Here is a 10,175-nt window from a genome sequence, read left to right as displayed (position 1 = left end):
TTATGCCATTTATGTCGTAGAGAAGTGTTAATATTCCGACCGGGAGTATGCATTGAGCCTAAACAGCCGAATAAAATTTCTCCTCAGAAGCGACTCATGCAACGCGCATCATTGAAAGGTCCTCCGAGCATCCACTTACAAAAGGCGATAATATATTTCAACCTGAGGTTCCCTCGTAAACCTTCAGTTATTTCGCGGGCTCTGAGAGCCTATTGGAGCCCTGGGAATTGTCACGTTACAGCTAAGATCCTTACTTTTCAATAAAAAGAGGTAAGACGCACGACTCCTTGTCAGACAGGGTACTTCCTGCTTGAAGCCTTGTCAGGTTTTTGCCTGCCATAGGAGTTCTGTTATACTCACAGACACCATTCAAACAGTTTAGAAAATTCAGAGTGTTTTCTATCCAAACCTGAACAATAATATGCATATTCTAGCTTCTGAGTTGGTGTAGGAGGCAGTTAAAAATGGGAACATATTTTTTCCAAAATTCTCAATACTGCCCCCTATACCAAACAGGTTAAAATATTAATTGATCTAATTTTGCTTAATATTCATTTGTCAAAACTCATCATCAGTTTGCTGTCGCGGCTGAAGAAGACAGAATGTGAAAGACACAGCAGATGAACTACAAAAGATTTGAACTGAAGCCTGGTCAACAGTTTGGAAGACTGCTATGCTCACAAGTATAGCACAAACACTCACATGAGGTTCAATCTTTCCAAGCACCATGGACAACAACAAATGATATACTCATTTTCATTGCCGCAGAAAGCAAAAAATGTTATACTTGTGTAAGGCTCGTTGGTCTAGGGGTATGATTCTCGCTTAGGGTGCGAGAGGTCCCGGGTTCAAATCCTGGATGAGCCCTTTTGCAGATATTTTAACAAGCTCAGACAGGCAGATCTCGGTCCACTGGTCGCAGGACGAGGTGGCTGAATGGTTTAGGCGATGGACTGCTAATCTATTGTGATATTCACTAGTTGGCTCAATGTCGCACTTCATTTAGAAAACCTGCAAAAAGCCCAAAGATTTTGGATTCTACAAACAGAAGTTGGCACATAGAGGGTTCCGAATTCAGACGAGTCCCTAGACACTTGTGGGGGACGTAGAGAAAAATTGAGAACACCACCGTGTTCGCGAGGGTCTCCTCTTTCCAGGGAGGGGTCATAGGATTTTGTAGGTCAAACGGTTCAGAAGCTACCGATGTTTTTGTGAGAAGACCGATTATAGGTATGTCTCATGGTTTGACAAACACCGCTCTAGCTCCACCACCTTTCATTGCAGATGTGGAGGTGTAACATAAACAGTTATGGAGGCTTGAGACAGATACGACTCGTCTCAATCTCTCTAGTTGAAAACTGATCGATTTGAATGGGTATTTTTTACATTCGTTTACTTTGATTCACTTACTGATGCATCAATCGACTCAAAATAAATGAGCTCCATTCTTTTTGAAGTTTTATTTTTTCGTTTTTCTCTTTTAAAATATTAATTGATCTAATTTTGCTTAATATTCATTTGTCAAAACTCATCATCAGTTTGCTGTCGCGGCTGAAGAAGACAGAATGTGAAAGACACAGCAGATGAACTACAAAAGATTTGAACTGAAGCCTGGTCAACAGTTTGGAAGACTGCTATGCTCACAAGTATAGCACAAACACTCACATGAGGTTCAATCTTTCCAAGCACCATGGACAACAACAAATGATATACTCATTTTCATTGCCGCAGAAAGCAAAAATTTTTATACTTGTGTAAGGCTCGTTGGTCTAGGGGTATGATTCTCGCTTAGGGTGCGAGAGGTCCCGGGTTCAAATCCTGGATGAGCCCTTTTGCAGATATTTTAACAAGCTCAGACAGGCAGATCTCGGTCCACTGGTCGCAGGACGAGGTGGCTGAATGGTTTAGGCGATGGACTGCTAATCTATTGTGATATTCACTAGTTGGCTCAATGTCGCACTTCATTTAGAAAACCTGCAAAAAGCCCAAAGATTTTGGATTCTACAAACAGAAGTTGGCACATAGAGGGTTCCGAATTCAGACGAGTCCCTAGACACTTGTGGGGGACGTAGAGAAAAATTGAGAACACCACCGTGTTCGCGAGGGTCTCCTCTTTCCAGGGAGGGGTCATAGGATTTTGTAGGGCAAACGGTTCAGAAGCTACCGATGTTTTTGTGAGAAGACCGATTATAGGTATGTCTCATGGTTTGACAAACACCGCTCTAGCTCCAACACCTTTCATTGCAGATGCGGAGGTGTAACATAAACAGTTATGGAGGCTTGAGACAGATACGACTCGTCTCAATCTCTCTAGTTGAAAACTGATCGATTTGAATGGGTATTTTTTACATTCGTTTACTTTGATTCACTTACTGATGCATCAATCGACTCAAAATAAATGAGCTCCATTCTTTTTGAAGTTTTATTTTTTCGTTTTTCTCTTTTAACCTCTCTGGGCTATGTGGGACGATTTCGTCCCACCTACGTAACAGCCACTTCAATCCAGTGGCGCGATTTTTGAATCGTTAGAAATGCTATAACTTCAATTTCTCAAACATATGACTATTTCACAGCTATTTAAAGACAAGAATCTCGTTAATCTAACCCCACTGTCCGATTTCAAAAAGGCTTTACAACAAAAGCAAAACATTAGATTATGTCAGCAGAGTACCCAGCCAGAAATAATCACACAGCCATTTTTCAAGCTAGCATATCATGTCACATAAACCCAAACCATATCTAAATGCAGCACTAACCTTTGATGATCTTCATCAGATGACACACCTAGGACATTGTGTTATACAATACATGCATGTCTGTTCAATCAAGTTCATATTTATATCAAAAACCAGCTTTTTACATTAGCATGTGACGTTCAGAACTAGCATTCCCACCGAACACTTCCGGTGATTTTACTAAATTACTCACGATAAACGTTCACAAAAAGCATAACAATTATTTTAAGAATTATAGATACATTACCCCTCTATGCACTCGATATGTCCGATTTTAAAATAGCTTTTCGGATGAAGCACATTTTGCAATAATCTAAGTACATAGCCCGGCATTACAGGGCTAGCTATTTAGATACCCACCCAGTTCAGCCTCCACCAAAATCACATTTCCTATAAGAAAAATGTTCTTACCTTGCTTGTTCTTCATCAGAATACACTGCCAGGACTTCTACTTCAATAACAAATGTTGGTTTGGTCCCAAATAATCCATCGTTATGTTCCAACAGCGACGTTTTGTTCGTGAGTTCTAGAATGCTTCTTCGCGGTGTCGCGCATGGCGCATTGGCGTGTCAAAAATGTCTAAATATTCCATTACCGTACTTCGAAGCATGTCAACCGCTGTTTAAAACCAATTTTTATGCCATTTATGTCGTAGAGAAGTGTTAATATTCCGACCGGGAGTATGCATTGAGCCTAAACAGCCGAATAAAATTTCTCCTCAGAAGCGACTCATGCACGCGCATCATTGAAAGGTCCTCCGAGCATCCACTTACAAAAGGCGATAATATATTTCAACCTGAGGTTCCCTCGTAAACCTTCAGTTATTTCGCGGGCTCTGAGAGCCTATTGGAGCCCTGGGAATTGTCACGTTACAGCTAAGATCCTTACTTTTCAATAAAAAGAGGTAAGACGCACGACTCCTTGTCAGACAGGGTACTTCCTGCTTGAAGCCTTGTCAGGTTTTTGCCTGCCATAGGAGTTCTGTTATACTCACAGACACCATTCAAACAGTTTTAGAAAATTCAGAGTGTTTTCTATCCAAACCTGAACAATAATATGCATATTCTAGCTTCTGAGTTGGTGTAGGAGGCAGTTAAAAATGGGAACATATTTTTTCCAAAATTCTCAATACTGCCCCCTATACCAAACAGGTTAAAATATTAATTGATCTAATTTTGCTTAATATTCATTTGTCAAAACTCATCATCAGTTTGCTGTCGCGGCTGAAGAAGACAGAATGTGAAAGACACAGCAGATGAACTACAAAAGATTTGAACTGAAGCCTGGTCAACAGTTTGGAAGACTGCTATGCTCACAAGTATAGCACAAACACTCACATGAGGTTCAATCTTTCCAAGCACCATGGACAACAACAAATGATATACTCATTTTCATTGCCGCAGAAAGCAAAATTTTTTATACTTGTGTAAGGCTCGTTGGTCTAGGGGTATGATTCTCGCTTAGGGTGCGAGAGGTCCCGGGTTCAAATCCTGGATGAGCCCTTTTGCAGATATTTTAACAAGCTCAGACAGGCAGATCTCGGTCCACTGGTCGCAGGACGAGGTGGCTGAATGGTTTAGGCGATGGACTGCTAATCTATTGTGATATTCACTAGTTGGCTCAATGTCGCACTTCATTTAGAAAACCTGCAAAAAGCCCAAAGATTTTGGATTCTACAAACAGAAGTTGGCACATAGAGGGTTCCGAATTCAGACGAGTCCCTAGACACTTGTGGGAAACGTAGAGAGAAATTGAGAACACCACCGTGTTCGCGAGGGTCTCCTCTTTCCAGGGAGGGGTCATAGGATTTTGTAGGTCAAACGGTTCAGATGCTACAGATGTTTTTGTGAGAAGACCGATTATAGGTATGTCTCATGGTTTGACAAACACCGCTCTAGCTCCACCACCTTTCATTGCAGATGTGGAGGTGTAACATAAACAGTTATGGAGGCTTGAGACAGATACGACTCGTCTCAATCTCTCTAGTTGAAAACTGATCGATTTGAATGGGTATTTTTTACATTCGTTTACTTTGATTCACTTACTGATGCATCAATCGACTCAAAATAAATGAGCTCCATTCTTTTTGAAGTTTTATTTTTTCGTTTTTCTCTTTTAACCTCTCTGGGCTATGTGGGACGATTTCGTCCCACCTACGTAACAGCCACTTCAATCCAGTGGCGCGATTTTTGAATCGTTAGAAATGCTATAACTTCAATTTCTCAAACATATGACTATTTCACAGCTATTTAAAGACAAGAATCTCGTTAATCTAACCCCACTGTCCGATTTCAAAAAGGCTTTACAACAAAAGCAAAACATTAGATTATGTCAGCAGAGTACCCAGCCAGAAATAATCACACAGCCATTTTTCAAGCTAGCATATCATGTCACATAAACCCAAACCATATCTAAATGCAGCACTAACCTTTGATGATCTTCATCAGATGACACACCTAGGACATTGTGTTATACAATACATGCATGTCTGTTCAATCAAGTTCATATTTATATCAAAAACCAGCTTTTTACATTAGCATGTGACGTTCAGAACTAGCATTCCCACCGAACACTTCCGGTGATTTTACTAAATTACTCACGATAAACGTTCACAAAAAGCATAACAATTATTTTAAGAATTATAGATACATTACCCCTCTATGCACTCGATATGTCCGATTTTAAAATAGCTTTTCGGATGAAGCACATTTTGCAATAATCTAAGTACATAGCCCGGCATTACAGGGCTAGCTATTTAGATACCCACCCAGTTCAGCCTCCACCAAAATCACATTTCCTATAAGAAAAATGTTCTTACCTTGCTTGTTCTTCATCAGAATACACTGCCAGGACTTCTACTTCAATAACAAATGTTGGTTTGGTCCCAAATAATCCATCGTTATGTTCCAACAGCGACGTTTTGTTCGTGAGTTCTAGAATGCTTCTTCGCGGTGTCGCGCATGGCGCATTGGCGTGTCAAAAATGTCTAAATATTCCATTACCGTACTTCGAAGCATGTCAACCGCTGTTTAAAACCAATTTTTATGCCATTTATGTCGTAGAGAAGTGTTAATATTCCGACCGGGAGTATGCATTGAGCCTAAACAGCCGAATAAAATTTCTCCTCAGAAGCGACTCATGCACGCGCATCATTGAAAGGTCCTCCGAGCATCCACTTACAAAAGGCGATAATATATTTCAACCTGAGGTTCCCTCGTAAACCTTCAGTTATTTCGCGGGCTCTGAGAGCCTATTGGAGCCCTGGGAATTGTCACGTTACAGCTAAGATCCTTACTTTTCAATAAAAAGAGGTAAGACGCACGACTCCTTGTCAGACAGGGTACTTCCTGCTTGAAGCCTTGTCAGGTTTTTGCCTGCCATAGGAGTTCTGTTATACTCACAGACACCATTCAAACAGTTTTAGAAAATTCAGAGTGTTTTCTATCCAAACCTGAACAATAATATGCATATTCTAGCTTCTGAGTTGGTGTAGGAGGCAGTTAAAAATGGGAACATATTTTTTCCAAAATTCTCAATACTGCCCCCTATACCAAACAGGTTAAAATATTAATTGATCTAATTTTGCTTAATATTCATTTGTCAAAACTCATCATCAGTTTGCTGTCGCGGCTGAAGAAGACAGAATGTGAAAGACACAGCAGATGAACTACAAAAGATTTGAACTGAAGCCTGGTCAACAGTTTGGAAGACTGCTATGCTCACAAGTATAGCACAAACACTCACATGAGGTTCAATCTTTCCAAGCACCATGGACAACAACAAATGATATACTCATTTTCATTGCCGCAGAAAGCAAAAAATGTTATACTTGTGTAAGGCTCGTTGGTCTAGGGGTATGATTCTCGCTTAGGGTGCGAGAGGTCCCGGGTTCAAATCCTGGATGAGCCCTTTTGCAGATATTTTAACAAGCTCAGACAGGCAGATCTCGGTCCACTGGTCGCAGGACGAGGTGGCTGAATGGTTTAGGCGATGGACTGCTAATCTATTGTGATATTCACTAGTTGGCTCAATGTCGCACTTCATTTAGAAAACCTGCAAAAAGCCCAAAGATTTTGGATTCTACAAACAGAAGTTGGCACATAGAGGGTTCCGAATTCAGACGAGTCCCTAGACACTTGTGGGGGACGTAGAGAAAAATTGAGAACACCACCGTGTTCGCGAGGGTCTCCTCTTTCCAGGGAGGGGTCATAGGATTTTGTAGGTCAAACGGTTCAGAAGCTACCGATGTTTTTGTGAGAAGACCGATTATAGGTATGTCTCATGGTTTGACAAACACCGCTCTAGCTCCACCACCTTTCATTGCAGATGTGGAGGTGTAACATAAACAGTTATGGAGGCTTGAGACAGATACGACTCGTCTCAATCTCTCTAGTTGAAAACTGATCGATTTGAATGGGTATTTTTTACATTCGTTTACTTTGATTCACTTACTGATGCATCAATCGACTCAAAATAAATGAGCTCCATTCTTTTTGAAGTTTTATTTTTTCGTTTTTCTCTTTTAAAATATTAATTGATCTAATTTTGCTTAATATTCATTTGTCAAAACTCATCATCAGTTTGCTGTCGCGGCTGAAGAAGACAGAATGTGAAAGACACAGCAGATGAACTACAAAAGATTTGAACTGAAGCCTGGTCAACAGTTTGGAAGACTGCTATGCTCACAAGTATAGCACAAACACTCACATGAGGTTCAATCTTTCCAAGCACCATGGACAACAACAAATGATATACTCATTTTCATTGCCGCAGAAAGCAAAAATTTTTATACTTGTGTAAGGCTCGTTGGTCTAGGGGTATGATTCTCGCTTAGGGTGCGAGAGGTCCCGGGTTCAAATCCTGGATGAGCCCTTTTGCAGATATTTTAACAAGCTCAGACAGGCAGATCTCGGTCCACTGGTCGCAGGACGAGGTGGCTGAATGGTTTAGGCGATGGACTGCTAATCTATTGTGATATTCACTAGTTGGCTCAATGTCGCACTTCATTTAGAAAACCTGCAAAAAGCCCAAAGATTTTGGATTCTACAAACAGAAGTTGGCACATAGAGGGTTCCGAATTCAGACGAGTCCCTAGACACTTGTGGGGGACGTAGAGAAAAATTGAGAACACCACCGTGTTCGCGAGGGTCTCCTCTTTCCAGGGAGGGGTCATAGGATTTTGTAGGTCAAACGGTTCAGAAGCTACCGATGTTTTTGTGAGAAGACCGATTATAGGTATGTCTCATGGTTTGACAAACACCGCTCTAGCTCCACCACCTTTCATTGCAGATGTGGAGGTGTAACATAAACAGTTATGGAGGCTTGAGACAGATACGACTCGTCTCAATCTCTCTAGTTGAAAACTGATCGATTTGAATGGGTATTTTTTACATTCGTTTACTTTGATTCACTTACTGATGCATCAATCGACTCAAAATAAATGAGCTCCATTCTTTTTGAAGTTTTATTTTTTCGTTTTTCTCTTTTAACCTCTCTGGGCTATGTGGGACGATTTCGTCCCACCTACGTAACAGCCACTTCAATCCAGTGGCGCGATTTTTGAATCGTTAGAAATGCTATAACTTCAATTTCTCAAACATATGACTATTTCACAGCTATTTAAAGACAAGAATCTCGTTAATCTAACCCCACTGTCCGATTTCAAAAAGGCTTTACAACAAAAGCAAAACATTAGATTATGTCAGCAGAGTACCCAGCCAGAAATAATCACACAGCCATTTTTCAAGCTAGCATATCATGTCACATAAACCCAAACCATATCTAAATGCAGCACTAACCTTTGATGATCTTCATCAGATGACACACCTAGGACATTGTGTTATACAATACATGCATGTCTGTTCAATCAAGTTCATATTTATATCAAAAACCAGCTTTTTACATTAGCATGTGACGTTCAGAACTAGCATTCCCACCGAACACTTCCGGTGATTTTACTAAATTACTCACGATAAACGTTCACAAAAAGCATAACAATTATTTTAAGAATTATAGATACATTACCCCTCTATGCACTCGATATGTCCGATTTTAAAATAGCTTTTCGGATGAAGCACATTTTGCAATAATCTAAGTACATAGCCCGGCATTACAGGGCTAGCTATTTAGATACCCACCCAGTTCAGCCTCCACCAAAATCACATTTCCTATAAGAAAAATGTTCTTACCTTGCTTGTTCTTCATCAGAATACACTGCCAGGACTTCTACTTCAATAACAAATGTTGGTTTGGTCCCAAATAATCCATCGTTATGTTCCAACAGCGACGTTTTGTTCGTGAGTTCTAGAATGCTTCTTCGCGGTGTCGCGCATGGCGCATTGGCGTGTCAAAAATGTCTAAATATTCCATTACCGTACTTCGAAGCATGTCAACCGCTGTTTAAAACCAATTTTTATGCCATTTATGTCGTAGAGAAGTGTTAATATTCCGACCGGGAGTATGCATTGAGCCTAAACAGCCGAATAAAATTTCTCCTCAGAAGCGACTCATGCACGCGCATCATTGAAAGGTCCTCCGAGCATCCACTTACAAAAGGCGATAATATATTTCAACCTGAGGTTCCCTCGTAAACCTTCAGTTATTTCGCGGGCTCTGAGAGCCTATTGGAGCCCTGGGAATTGTCACGTTACAGCTAAGATCCTTACTTTTCAATAAAAAGAGGTAAGACGCACGACTCCTTGTCAGACAGGGTACTTCCTGCTTGAAGCCTTGTCAGGTTTTTGCCTGCCATAGGAGTTCTGTTATACTCACAGACACCATTCAAACAGTTTTAGAAAATTCAGAGTGTTTTCTATCCAAACCTGAACAATAATATGCATATTCTAGCTTCTGAGTTGGTGTAGGAGGCAGTTAAAAATGGGAACATATTTTTTCCAAAATCTCAATACTGCCCCCTATACCAAACAGGTTAAAATATTAATTGATCTAATTTTGCTTAATATTCATTTGTCAAAACTCATCATCAGTTTGCTGTCGCGGCTGAAGAAGACAGAATGTGAAAGACACAGCAGATGAACTACAAAAGATTTGAACTGAAGCCTGGTCAACAGTTTGGAAGACTGCTATGCTCACAAGTATAGCACAAACACTCACATGAGGTTCAATCTTTCCAAGCACCATGGACAACAACAAATGATATACTCATTTTCATTGCCGCAGAAAGCAAAAAATGTTATACTTGTGTAAGGCTCGTTGGTCTAGGGGTATGATTCTCGCTTAGGGTGCGAGAGGTCCCGGGTTCAAATCCTGGATGAGCCCTTTTGCAGATATTTTAACAAGCTCAGACAGGCAGATCTCGGTCCACTGGTCGCAGGACGAGGTGGCTGAATGGTTTAGGCGATGGACTGCTAATCTATTGTGATATTCACTAGTTGGCTCAATGTCGCACTTCATTTAGAAAACCTGCAAAAAGCCCAAAGA

At 40.6% G+C, this 10,175-nt stretch overlaps 6 non-coding genes across 6 annotated transcripts; all 6 read left to right on the top strand.

Moving 5' to 3' along the window:
• Nucleotides 1-795: 795 nt before the first annotated feature.
• On the top strand, nt 796-867 carry trnap-agg (transfer RNA proline (anticodon AGG)). The gene has a single exon. It is a non-coding gene; the product is annotated as a tRNA-Pro (tRNA).
• Nucleotides 868-1,758: 891 nt separating this feature from the next.
• trnap-agg (transfer RNA proline (anticodon AGG)) lies at nt 1,759-1,830 on the top strand. The gene has a single exon. It is a non-coding gene; the product is annotated as a tRNA-Pro (tRNA).
• Nucleotides 1,831-4,165: 2,335 nt separating this feature from the next.
• On the top strand, nt 4,166-4,237 carry trnap-agg (transfer RNA proline (anticodon AGG)). Its single transcript has one exon. It is a non-coding gene; the product is annotated as a tRNA-Pro (tRNA).
• Nucleotides 4,238-6,572: 2,335 nt separating this feature from the next.
• On the top strand, nt 6,573-6,644 carry trnap-agg (transfer RNA proline (anticodon AGG)). Its single transcript has one exon. It is a non-coding gene; the product is annotated as a tRNA-Pro (tRNA).
• Nucleotides 6,645-7,535: 891 nt separating this feature from the next.
• Nucleotides 7,536-7,607, top strand: trnap-agg (transfer RNA proline (anticodon AGG)). The gene has a single exon. It is a non-coding gene; the product is annotated as a tRNA-Pro (tRNA).
• A 2,334-nt stretch (nt 7,608-9,941) lies between these two features.
• trnap-agg (transfer RNA proline (anticodon AGG)) lies at nt 9,942-10,013 on the top strand. The gene has a single exon. It is a non-coding gene; the product is annotated as a tRNA-Pro (tRNA).
• Nucleotides 10,014-10,175: the final 162 nt, after the last annotated feature.

Source organism: Salmo trutta, unplaced genomic scaffold (genome assembly GCF_901001165.1).
Source record: "Salmo trutta unplaced genomic scaffold, fSalTru1.1, whole genome shotgun sequence".
NCBI classification, from domain to species: Eukaryota; Metazoa; Chordata; class Actinopteri; order Salmoniformes; family Salmonidae; genus Salmo; species Salmo trutta.
This window is presented reverse-complemented; position numbering and strand designations above follow the sequence as displayed.